This window comes from Macrosteles quadrilineatus, unplaced genomic scaffold, assembly GCF_028750875.1.
Source record: "Macrosteles quadrilineatus isolate MER2022 unplaced genomic scaffold, UCM_ALF_1.0 Scaffold_8__2_contigs__length_117827958, whole genome shotgun sequence".
In the NCBI taxonomy this organism is placed as follows: domain Eukaryota; kingdom Metazoa; phylum Arthropoda; class Insecta; order Hemiptera; family Cicadellidae; genus Macrosteles; species Macrosteles quadrilineatus.
In genome coordinates, this window is record NW_026542601.1 from 4817196 (window position 1) to 4829991 (window position 12796).

At 35.6% G+C, this 12796-nt stretch overlaps 1 protein-coding gene across 1 annotated transcript in view; it reads left to right on the forward strand.

Annotated features, from left to right (window-relative positions):
- Positions 1 to 12796, forward strand: part of LOC129000905 (uncharacterized) — a 74209-nt gene that overhangs the window by 12641 nt on the left and 48772 nt on the right. The window lies entirely within an intron of this gene.

The window sequence follows — 12796 nt, forward strand, 5'->3', positions numbered from 1 at the left end:
TTACCAGGAAAACAAACCACGTCGAGATGATTTACTAAGCTGAGTTGGACAGTTCTAATGAATGAGTATGACAGAACGGGGAAATGCCCGTGGAAGTAGACCAAGGGAAACGGTGAAGGTGGAGATGATGCTCGCTGATGAGACGGTGTATCCAGTTCCTGTGATCAAGCTGATAAGCTGGCCTACTACTGATACGCTTAACTGATAAGCCAGCTTACTTTAACTACTGATAAGATAGCCTACTACTGATAAGATCGAATACTACTGATAAGTCAGCTTACTTTACCTACTGATAAAATTACTTACTACTGATCAGTCAGCTTATTACTGATATGCTAGTATACTAGTGATAAGCCAGCTTACTATCGGTACTGATAAGCCAGTTTACTACTGATAAGCCAGCTTACTATCGGTACTGATAAGCTAGCTTCCTACTGATATGTTAGCTTACTACTGATAGGTTAGCTTACTATTTATATACTTACGTTATATTGTTCAGCTAGCTTATTATTTATAAGCTGGCATGCTACTGAAAAGCTATTTTGTTATGGGTAACTTACATACTGCTAATAAGGTGACTTACTAATGATAAGCAACTGATTAACCGGCTATTTTTACTAAATTACCGGCTGCAATAAAATAACATATCCTAAAACTAACAGCCTATATCCCTACCAATGTGATGGGATCAATTAAATAGAATACTACTCATTATCATATTATTGACATAATGATAAATTATTGATAACATTGCATACAAATGATCAACTGAGTTCCTAGTGATCTGTTTGCCTACCAATGATAAATGTAAAACTCACTATTAGAATTTGTAAAGTGTTGTCAGCTAATGAATTTAAAATTTACAAATATATACCCTTGTTATTAAGCCAAAAATACAAATTCTCTATAGAACAGAAGATGCAAATGATTTTCTATTGGACTCTTAATTGGCTATTCTTTAAAACAACTAGGTGACGTTAGAGAGCAACAAGAACAGTTTATATAGTTCTTAAAAAAAACTTGACTAAATATTTAGGCCTCAAAACGCACAAATACATTATGGAAGTTACAGTTTAAATATACGTCCACAATAAGGACGTAAAATAAACTTACTCATCAATAATTTATAAGTCGTTTCCAAATGAGAATGTGCGTTACAGTGCATTTATCAGGATTAATATTGCATTCCTCCAAACTTCGGAGTTTTAGAAGATGAGGCACTGTGGGTGCGGTTGTCATTTGTAAAACGTATGCCAAATTACCCAATATATGCCTTCTAAATTAAACATTTTTACTTTTGAATCAAATGGAAAAAGTATATTTTTTAGTTAAATACGATTTACTATAGAGTAAGGCTACTAACTCTCTAATCGTGTACAATATATTGCCTATGTGCAAGACTTAGTAACTTTATGATTGGTGTTCGTGTGCTGGTTATATTGTGTGCGTGTTGTTTATATTTTGTCTGTGTGCGTGTCTGTGTGTGTATTTATTCCAGTCGCCAACAGCTCGTCCCGTTGTAGGTCAACCTTCACTCTCCTCGCTAGTTGCTCGGTTGTCTGGTTGTGTCTGGTTGCTCGTTCGCAGCGGTTGACATCTCTTTTACACTGCGGTCGCTTGGGTTTCAGCATCCCACAAAGAGAGGTTTTATTTGTGGTTCTTAAAATGTTGCAGTTTCTTCGGCTCGTTATGTTTTCTGGGGTCGTTCTTGTTAGGTACAATAGTCTGTGGTAGTGTTGGTGCTCTACTGTAATATATGCTACTTTCTACCATTTTATAATTTCAATAAGAATAAGAATGTATCAATCTTAATCAAATTTATAACTATTTTTTATACAAGCAGAAGTATTATTATTTTTACTTGCCCAACCTTTTTTCATAAGGCTGTTTTCTTACCTGCCAATTACGTAAAGTTAACTTGAATACAATCGTTTTAAATTATACCTCTATGTCATTCACCTAAAACGACCTTCATGTATAATTGATTTACAAACCAATCAGCCGTTACAAGACAACTTCTACTTGCAACATAATACACTCGATCTTCTTAAGAGAACTTTAACCTGCCACACAAACTTTATAATTTCAACAATATAGAATAAGTTTACGTAAATTACGTCATCAATCCCAGTTTACTCTTGGACGACTAGTTTCGAAACAATTGTTTCATTTTCAAGCCCCTTGTCGTCTTACATAAAATTATTTAACAGGTAGTCATCATCAATACAAATTCGGAAGACGAAGACAATGTGTTTAAATAATAGCATTTTACTGGTTGCCTGAATTTTTCCGACCACATCATAAATCAAGCCTGGAGGCAATGCTGAATACATTTATTTTTTTACTACATACGTTACCTCAGCACATCTCTGACAAGCTAGATACACATTTCCATACACAACTCTTGAAAAAGCAAGCTTTTCATAAAAAAAGTTTACCTGTCCCACAAACTCTCTTAAATCAAACCACTTACCCTTACAAACTAATCTTTCTAACCACTTACTCTGCCTTTCCGAGACAAACAACTTGCACCAAACTACCCGATTGACTTACTTTATAGCTACTGTAATTAAGTAACTATCTTTGCTTAGTAAGCGTTTGCCAGCAATCTTGCGACCATTCAGACACTTCAAGACGAGGGTAAATCATATGAACCAGTCAGTCGAGTAGGAACTTGTTGAACTTGTTGTTAATGATCGCGGACAGTTTTAAACTCTCCCACTTGTCATTTTAAGTGGACGGTTAGGCAAATATATCATTCATCTTGACTGTATGATGGTAAAACTTGTGATCATTACGGATACGCGGCAGGATGAAAAAGAAGGTGTTTTGATTAGGGCGATTTTCAGAAAAGCTTCCGGGAATTGGTAAATTTATTGCAAGGTGTTGAAAATACAGTAACAGGTTTTTAGTTTGTTTTGTTGTTCTAGCAGTAGCTAATTTTTTTCTGAACCGTTGGTCGAAATTCGAGGGCGATTTTTTCATTTTCATGCATAGAGTATTTTGTGCAAAGTAGTAAGGTATAAAGTTGAATAGGTTTTTTTTTAACTAATAAATGTTGTAATTTATTGAGTAGAACGTTTAGAACTCCCTCAAAGATTTATATCGTTGATAGATAGTGTCTCGAGATGTTCCACTACAACCATAGATTTAACACGGAACAACCCTAAACAATGCTTATGTCCTGTAAAACTTAAGTGCGATGACATAATATTTTTATTTGAAATTAGTTTTATATCTCTAAAATTATGATAGGCCCAAAATAATGATATATTTTTAACTTACTCCTTGATAAAAATTTACTGCTTGAAAATCTACACTGTAAAATCTGCCTTAAAATATAACAAAAAAACTTAGAGAACGTTTACAGACTCAACTGTTGCTGGAATCACAGACTTTTTAAAAAAACAAACTCTAATACATTACAATTAGATGAAAAGGCACCCAGCAGTACCGAAATTAAATTCTTCACCTAGACTCTTTCCTTCTTTCCTTAGACTTGTTTTATATTTCCTTAGCAACACAAACACCTAATAATAATTCAAATGTGATAAAGAGTTGATTAACCTATTATATTTACTAATGTTTACGTTCTGAACACCTTAATACCAATGGCCATTTTACCTGCAACGCCCACCTACGTTTAACAGATTGCCCATTGTCATGAGTTTCCCACAATCATAATACCCCATTAACAAGGTGTAATTGAGAAGCTGCAGTTAATGAGAGAAAGGTATTTTTCCCTAGATGGATACTCGCCTCTTTAATAAACCTAGACCTACTCCCTACTCGTCGTCTTCCACTTTTACTAGCGTCTTCAACTTTAATGGAGACTTCCACTCACTCTCTTGTAATTTCACACGATTCTTGTTTTTCAAACATTCTCTCCAGGAAGGGTACTTTTACTTATTCAAAAATAATTTACTCAGTTTATACTGAAATCTTTATCTTCTTCCCAACTTAATTAGATCATATTACGAAACACTGAAATGGAATTATCGAATTCTAACGTATTGTAAAATGTTGGATTTATCCTGGTCTTTAGCCATTTTAGGACTGAAGTCTTAAGTTCGTCGATCTTATCATTAGAATTGTACCTATCGGTCCATTAGGTATTTCAAAATAAAATAAAATTGTTCATGAGCTCTACTAAAATGTATGTTCTAAGACATTGTTTCACAATGCTACCCATGTGAGTATTCTCAGTAGGAAAATTACAAATCAATCCAGGAAACGAAAACTAGCTCGAGAAATCACTTTCTTTTCAATATTTCCATCAACACGTTTTTTCACCGGAAATCTTTCTTGCGGTTTTTATATCATTGCCTGTTCCAATCTAAAAACCATTAACGCTCTACAACGTTGTTCATGCGTCTAACAATGGTCACCGCGAATTCATCCACTTGGAAACAAAAAGAAACTCCGACACCGCATCGGGCGGTGGAGTTCTGTGGTTTATTGCATTAAAAAGTGCGGTAGACCTCCCAGTAGCTTATGGCAATGATAACAAATGGAATGCGCTAAGAGTTTAAACCACAACCCTTTTTTCCTCCTATTTTAATGATGATGGAAGCGAAATGAGAAGAAATTCTTTTGATCCAGGAATTCTGGTTGTTCTGTGCCAAGAGATATATTTGTAAGTGAAACCGTTTGTTCAGATTTGGGATTAAAGTTTTTTTTTCAGTATAACACCTGGATAATGTATAGATACTTGAAGGAATTACTCGCTGCAATCAGTTATGGATGGTTTATTTTCGGCCATATCTTTCACTCAGATCCACTCACTAAATGCATATTGTGTTTAAACTAGAGCCAAGAAGAGTTAAAACAAAATTTCTCCTTCTCTTAAAGTTCAAGTTCATTCAAAGTTTCATTGTTATTCTTACGAAAAGCTTAGAATTAAAACTTTTTCCTATTCTAATACTCTAGTCCGGTAAAACCATTGTGGCTGGGAAACCATTCTTTTCAATCAGACTTATAGACGTTCTTTACATTAACTGGATGACTTCAATCATCTATATTTCAATCATAACTCATTAAGTCTAACTGGATTGGGAATAGCAATGAATATGTTCAGTAGAAACTAATGCCTGAATTAGATTATTCAATATGTCTAACCACTCCAATCTGATAATTCCAAAGCCGATTTTCATCAACTCAACTTCCCCCTGAATTTACAAGTTCTTTAGTTTTGATCATACAAGACTCTTTGAACCAGTTATACAATGGCCACAACCTTCACACCAACGACAGCATATTTACTCCAATTATTCATAAAATTCAACTCCTATTTTGAATATTCAAGACTTTTGACCAGGAATACACTGACCAACGACAACATTTCTGCTCCATCTACTCAACCTAATTGGTGGATCCGCCGGAATCCCTGTAACAGTTGCACATCCTGCTCCTTCCTCGACCAGTTTACGGTCATCCGGTTCCAAGTTCGCTCCAGTCTGGTCCCGAGTAAAAGTAGTTCCTATTAGTATTAGTGGTGAACATTCGTTACCGAGACTGGTTCGTTTACAAGCGGTTGTGTGATAAATCTTTGGAGGGAAACAAATAATGAAGTGCGTGTGGTTTGGCGGGTTTCAGCAGTCTTTGCAGGATGACATACGAAGACAACTGTGAGATTTATGATCACATGACGAAAGTCACAGTAGTTGAGATACCTTATTGTAAATAAACACTTGATGATATATTTTTTAAATAATGGTAAACTTTGTCGATGTTTTTAGGAATCTAACAAAGATATAGGGGTTTTGGCATCTTGACTTTTAGTCCCCCGAATTAAAAAATTGAACATATCTGTAAATATTATAGTTGAAATAACAATATAAGGCTTTTGAGATGACATGATTTGTGCAACTCCAAATGTTTATCTCACAGCCACTTGTAAACTGTCCGCTTATAAACTCCTAAATTTATATTAGAAGAAATTAATGCTCTCCGATCATTATATAAAGAAATTTCACTTCAAAGAAACTTCATTGTAGCAGTTTTACCGTGCAATTAAATGGCAAACAAGCTGAGACGTATTTTAAATAACGTGTGTAAATTCGGCATGATTTCAGTTTTTACTAAAACCTACTGGCCCGAAATCATTAATAAAAATTCAAATAATCAATTACAAACATGGCTGTATTTCTTACAATAGGGATGAACAACTACAAAACTCTTTAACTAATTTCCGCTATCATTACCTCTGGCCAAAGTACCTACAATTACGGATCTTAAAGAACCCACCCCCAAAACTCGTGTTAGATGATTTGTATTGTAACAATATATTTGTTTATGTTTTGGAGAAGATTTTCTCGCAAATGTTTTTGCTTTCCAGCTCTCGGATAGTAAAAAGTGGTCATAGTGTTAAAGACTCACTAACTTTATATTGATAAAAATAATTTTTAGGACTTCTTGGTTTTCAACTCCATTCTTACCAAATCCCCAAACACTGTTCTATCAACAGTCCACCCATAAGCGTTCCAGTAAATTCAGTAGAAGACTATCACTACTCTCAACAAAGAAAGGATGATCTCTGTAACACGACTGGGCCATATTGTCGTAAATCTTTAACTCCTCAGAATGATTTTAATTGAAGCCTCCAGTTGAGTCAAGTTCCAATCGTTATGTGCGAATTTATGCTGATCATGCGTTCGCCTCAGGCTTCCCAACGACCTTGGCGGCCTTGCAGGGTGAACACCCGACGATCTGAAGATGCAAGTGTTTGTTTGAAGTGTTTGTGCAGAGTCACATTTGATATTTTAGGGTCAAGTTCCTTTCAATTTACTTTTACTGTTCCACTTACTCGCCAGTGAAATATTTCTTAGAAGTTCAAACATATTCATGATATTCTTTTTATCTTGCCTTCATACCTCCTTCTGTAGTTGGAACGCGGGACTGACATTCTGGAGGCCTGGGATTGCATTTCAACCATTGCCAATGGATTTAACTATGTGGTCACTCTATGTTTAGCTGTAGCTGTGACCTGTCTAGAACAATATGATATACCTTAGCCGAAGAGGGCGTTTTCTATATTGGAACTTCTTTCCTATTAAAATTCAAGAAATTATTTAAGACTTTTCTAATTTTGTGGATAGACTTGTGTAGGCCTAAGTTAATTTGTGAATAGCTTTACAGAACTACTCTATATAGAAAATAGATAAAGCACTAATCTACCCTCAATGGTTAGAAACATATGATGGTGTCCTTCTTAAAGATTTAAATGACGTTATATGGAAAACAACCAGTTCCATGTTGATTGAATTTGCAACTTTGAAAGGTAGGAAGGTAAAGAATTGCCTTTCTATGTTTTCAAAAACAAGAATCAGGCTATGCGTCCAAAATCTTTAGTCTTCGATGTGAATGTACACATTACGCCATCAACAATTTTACCCTACCTAAGATAATGTGTAGGGAGATGAATTTGGAATTTTAAGTGGTTAAGTGCTTGGCAAACCTGCACACATAAAGAAGTGCATTGATGTTGATGTCCTGAAGTAAAAGAGAGATCGTTCTTATTTATGATACACGAACAAAATCAAAATTTAAGTTTAATCTTAGTGAGAAACGGGTTCAAAAACAAACAGCCAAACAGATTTATATTATGTGTCTACAATCCAATTTCATGCCTTTTCAATATAGCATTCCTAAATGAGATTCACAGCTATTTTTAGACGTCGGGTGTTGCTGTTGCCCGGAAGCCATTTTGCGTCCAGCCGCTACGAACCCTAGAATTAAGGAGGTCTGTTTAGGACCAGCAATTTTAGCAATCTGTCCGCCCTCCGCTAGATTGGCTGTAATGGGTCAGATAGACTAATGAGCGCATGACTACGAATCCGAATGGCCTTATTAAACTTGTAGTTGAATTTAGCCATTAACAACAGATGTTCCAGCACGTGATGCTGGCAATCGAAGTTGGAATTCAAAAATGGGCAGGTCTTGTTTGAAATGAACAGTGGAATTGGCATTACACAATATTATTGTACTTATTGTAAAGCTAAAGCAACCCTCAAAATGAGGGGGCATTCATTCACGTCTTGACCTGTATGATAATGAATTTGGTCACACTTCTTACCTTAAAAAAGGAGAATTTATTTTGTTGATATAAATTTAAAATATTACTGCCATTCACCACCATCTACTACGGTTGAAGGACCTCGTCCAGATGTAAACAGAATCACGTGTTTTACAATAATTAAATTCTTGTAAGATTCTGATTTGAATTTTATGTTGATTAGTGCTACCTATGCGTGTGGTATAAGAAGTCGTTGTCATATACCAGTAGTATAATATCATTGCCCTTTTAACTATGATAGATCAGGCTGGATCACAGAAAATCAGGAGCAATATTCAAATTTCTAAAGATAAAACCTTGAGTGCTCTGGTTATTTGTTTAGTTTATATCGAATTCTTGAAACTCAAATATCATTGAAAAGTAAAATAGTTGCTTTTCCAATTTTCACCTACTATCTGAAATGTCTCAGTTATATATTTGAAAGCCAAAAACATATTAGGTCTATTCACTCAAACTGATGCCAAATGATTATCTGACTTTCAAGGGAACTTCAATATCTTTTCAATATTCACTGGGTCAAAGACATGGTTAGCTTATGCAGGCCATCAGAAGAACCTATGGTCATGTTGCCTGGCTATATCCAGTTTTATCAACTGAAAAACATTCAATCACGACTCCAAACCCAAGTGGAGTCTTCAACCTTGAACCCGCAATTAAACGTTTCCAATAATATATTCTTTGAAAAGAAAATCTGCACTCCGAACAGACTTAATCGCACGGCGGTTTTGCAAAGTCAAACACAGACGCACGTTTTGCATGTTGATGAGCCTAGATGTGTGGCCGACTTGACCCTTGACCTTGAGATAACGTTATCACTAACAGCCGGTTACAACCCTCACGATCAGGTTTGCAGCTGCGTTCTGCAACCCACGATCCCTGCGCGAAAGTCTGCGCCGATTTTGGTATTGTCTTCCGCCAATTTCTCCCAGTAAGGTGTTATTAAAAGTTCGATCTTCACAGATAAACTGGTTTCTCTTGGACCTAATTGTGGATATCCTTTTCGGGAGGTTCGTGAGTCAAGAAGGAAAGTAATGTATCCCTTTTAGACGTCAAAGAATATAAAGATTGAGAATTGTTATTGTTTTGCTTCAGTGAATCTCCACGCCAATGGAACGTTTTACATTATTTATGCAGCAACAGTAATTTCTGCTCCAATGAAAAATGCCTTCTGGGTTCAGAATTGATCCTGAAACATCCACATTTGAAGAGGGCACTATATCCACACGTCTACTCCAAATTCTTACATTTTAAAGGACATTTTCACATGTATATGCCTGATAAGTAGCATTTTCTGAACTGAAAGTTTTAGGCTAAGTACTTAAACTTTTTTTAACCACCACAGAATGATAAGAACGAAAAAATTCCAAATCTCTACATAGCTGTTAATTGCTAGTAGACTGCAGGCGTTGACTAAAAGAATATTGTAGCTTTACCACGTTCAGCTGACATTATCGTAAACTGAAACTTAATCCCACACAATGCTAAAATAACAACAAAAACAATAAAACATATTTCACACAGGCCTACCCGAACTAGAATCAACACCTCCTACACAAAGAGGAGGTAACTCCATTATCGTAAACATAAGCAGTGCAAAAACTGCAATCTCTACGATTTACCGCCGTTGTCAGACGCATCTAACGCCACCTGCAGAGTGTAATGGCTACATAAACACACGGGTCGACCACCCGATAAATATTGATCAATGGGCGACCGGGCGGCCTTGGCAAGGACGTTTCGCCGCCGCCCGCCGCTCGTCTTCACGTCTTCCGTTGCGAGCCGCTAATGACGGCTGATGCACGCTTTCCGTTTCATCAGCGGTTAATTGCGCCGTCAACGACCGCCGAGCTGTTGGTTTGCTACGGCACGTATTTGATGAGGCGACACCGCTTGCGAATGGGGTGCCCCAAGGTCGCGTTGTTTTTTTGTTTTCGCGATCGGAAGTTGTTACAGTTTTGCAATAGGTTTGAGTCTAAATTGTCATACCGATTTTGTAGAAGTTGATTGAACCATTGTATACTGAAGAAGGCATTTTGATCCATGTGGACAAACTGTAGGCAATTTTTATTAAAAGAGAACATTAATGAACCACTGATAGAGTGTCCTGTGGTAAAAATTATATTTTCTCTCTAAATTTTGGATGCTTCAATAATTTATAAGACTTCATGAAGGCAAAAGATTCATTCGTTTTGAAGGGAACCAGAGTTAAAAAATTAGGGAACGAAACTGTTCTAGTGGTTAAGTCCCTGAGGTGCCGGGTTTAGATCCCGCCAAATCACCAATGGATTTTATCTTAGTGATATTTCCACAACCCCTAGGTCTAGCCTGAAGTATTGTGAAAAATAAACTTTCAAATTGGAAAATTGATGAATATTTTCTTTTCCAAAAGTTTGATTTTTTTGTCCACATGGAGAATTCTTGCACACGTTTTTCGTGACAAGATTCTGTAATTTAGTTCCCCAAGGTTGCATCAATAGGCAAATGCGTGGTCTAAAATTATTTGGCTGATGTCATGAGCAACACAAGCGAACATCATACTTTGGTTAATGAAGGTTCAAGTGAAGTTGATTATCTGGTTTTGTCCGTACGTCTTCTGATAATTGAAGGTTATTTCACTTTTGTTTGGTTTGCAGCACGGGAAACTACCTATAAGCGAATTATCCCGTATGCCAAACAGTTGAAGATATAATTATTGACGAACATGTTCATCACTAAATTGATTTATTTAAAATATATAATCGGCATTGTCCCATTGGTAGTTGGCAGCCAATTCTTCATGAAATGTAGATTTCAAAGTAATTAACGAAGTTTGCATGAATATTTTCATCTTTAATTCAAGATGAATTTCTCGCTACGTCTTTAGTTTTTCAACACATAATTCATATTTCCTAAATTGTTTTAGTAAATGGAGAGTTTGACTTATATCCATTGAGTTTGAGTAATCCATTGAGGAGTTTTACCTAAAAGAAATGTTCCTGAAAAATTTTGTAAAATGGCCATGAATCACGTTCTGCTTAACATTTGCCTTTGATATGGTGTGTAATTATTGAATTACATGTTCGGATTTTATAACTCCTTAAAGGTATATTAATTAAAGATAATGTGTAGCTATGAAAAAATGAATTTTCCTAGAATTTCATGTCTTTGTCACGCAGAGAAAAGATTTGAATATTCTAAACTGTAAACTCGAAGGTGAGCTGTCACTGCCAAAGAAGAATGTAAATTCATGGTATTTTTAAACTGGCAGAAATACTGGTCAAAATTATACAATTGTGTTGAAGATACGATTCAGTTACATTTAATCTTGAATTTACATGCGAAAATGCATTGCTTGCTGCAACACATCCGGAACTTTGGTCAGTTTTTTTGTTTTTTGTTAAGTCCAACAAATCATCAAATCAAGTCCATGTGAAACAAGTGCCTATTTCCACAGTATTATAAGCCGATGGTGTTTTATCCTTTCTACGTGAAAGCCTGTATCTTCCTCACGCAGTAATTTCTACAACCGCTCGTTTCTTTAATTATATCTCATGATGCTGATAAGCCCGAGGCGCCTGTAGTTAAAGGGTTTGTATTCGCTCAGTTTCTGTTAAGTACACATTTGTCGCTTGATTTCTCAAACCACTCTCACAAGAGGAATAATGTGTAAAGAGTGTAATTAACTGTAGACATTTAACGAATATTCTCCACGAGGATAATCAAGTAACAAAGTTATGGTACTTTATTACCAGAACTGTACTTAACTTACAGTATAGTACTAATAATAAAATTAATGTCTAATTACAAACAAAATCTTATTTGGATAAAGAATTCCATACTAAAACGAATAAGGAATACCTCGTCTTTACGAACTAACCTAAGGTAACAAATTAAACACGAAACTGTCAAATGTAGGAATATTCTACTAACTAATAACAATTATTTAATCTAAATAGTTTTAAAACAAAGCTCAACAAAGTTAGCATACATCCATCCTCCAAATCAACGCGTGAATATGAAATACAGTAGTTAGATCACACGGATCCTGAGGCCATATGTTTTCAAGGACTGTTTTATACGTATATGAGAAATGCCAACCATCAATTTAAAAAAAGTTAAATTCTTCAAACACCTTAGACGCAAGCTAATACTATTGAAGGCAATATTGAACCTCACAGGTATTTGCAAACTGCAAAAAGCGTTGAAAAAATGTGCGAAGAACACAGAGTTATCCAAGTAGGAGCTGGTTAAAATGTAATTAATACTGTAATTGTCAGTCTTTGGATAGTCCATAATGGCTAAATGGACGTATAAACTACCGATCTCGAACAGAAGAGTCATAAAGCTGTAATTGTCTTGCATTTTACGACTTCAAACGTCCTTGGCCGGCCTTGAGATCGTTAGACGAGACGCCACAGGAAGACAAAAAATATGCTACACAAATTCTTTTAGTGCTTTGTATATTTTATAGCCCAGAGGATTATAAAATTAAGATCATTGTTACCTATAAAACTCCACCAGGATGTTCCCACATATAAAAAACTGGTTTTGGTTTGCATTTTGGTACATCTTTCTCATTTGATTACGATTTGATTTTCTTTCGGAAGGTGGGTTTCTTGAAGAGTGTAAAATGGAAGTGTTCAATTTCTAGAGTATAGAACGTTCAAATCATTGAACATTTAACATTTTGGGTGATTTGTATTCCCAGACAACAAGATAGGAGTAAATAATGCATGTAGATTG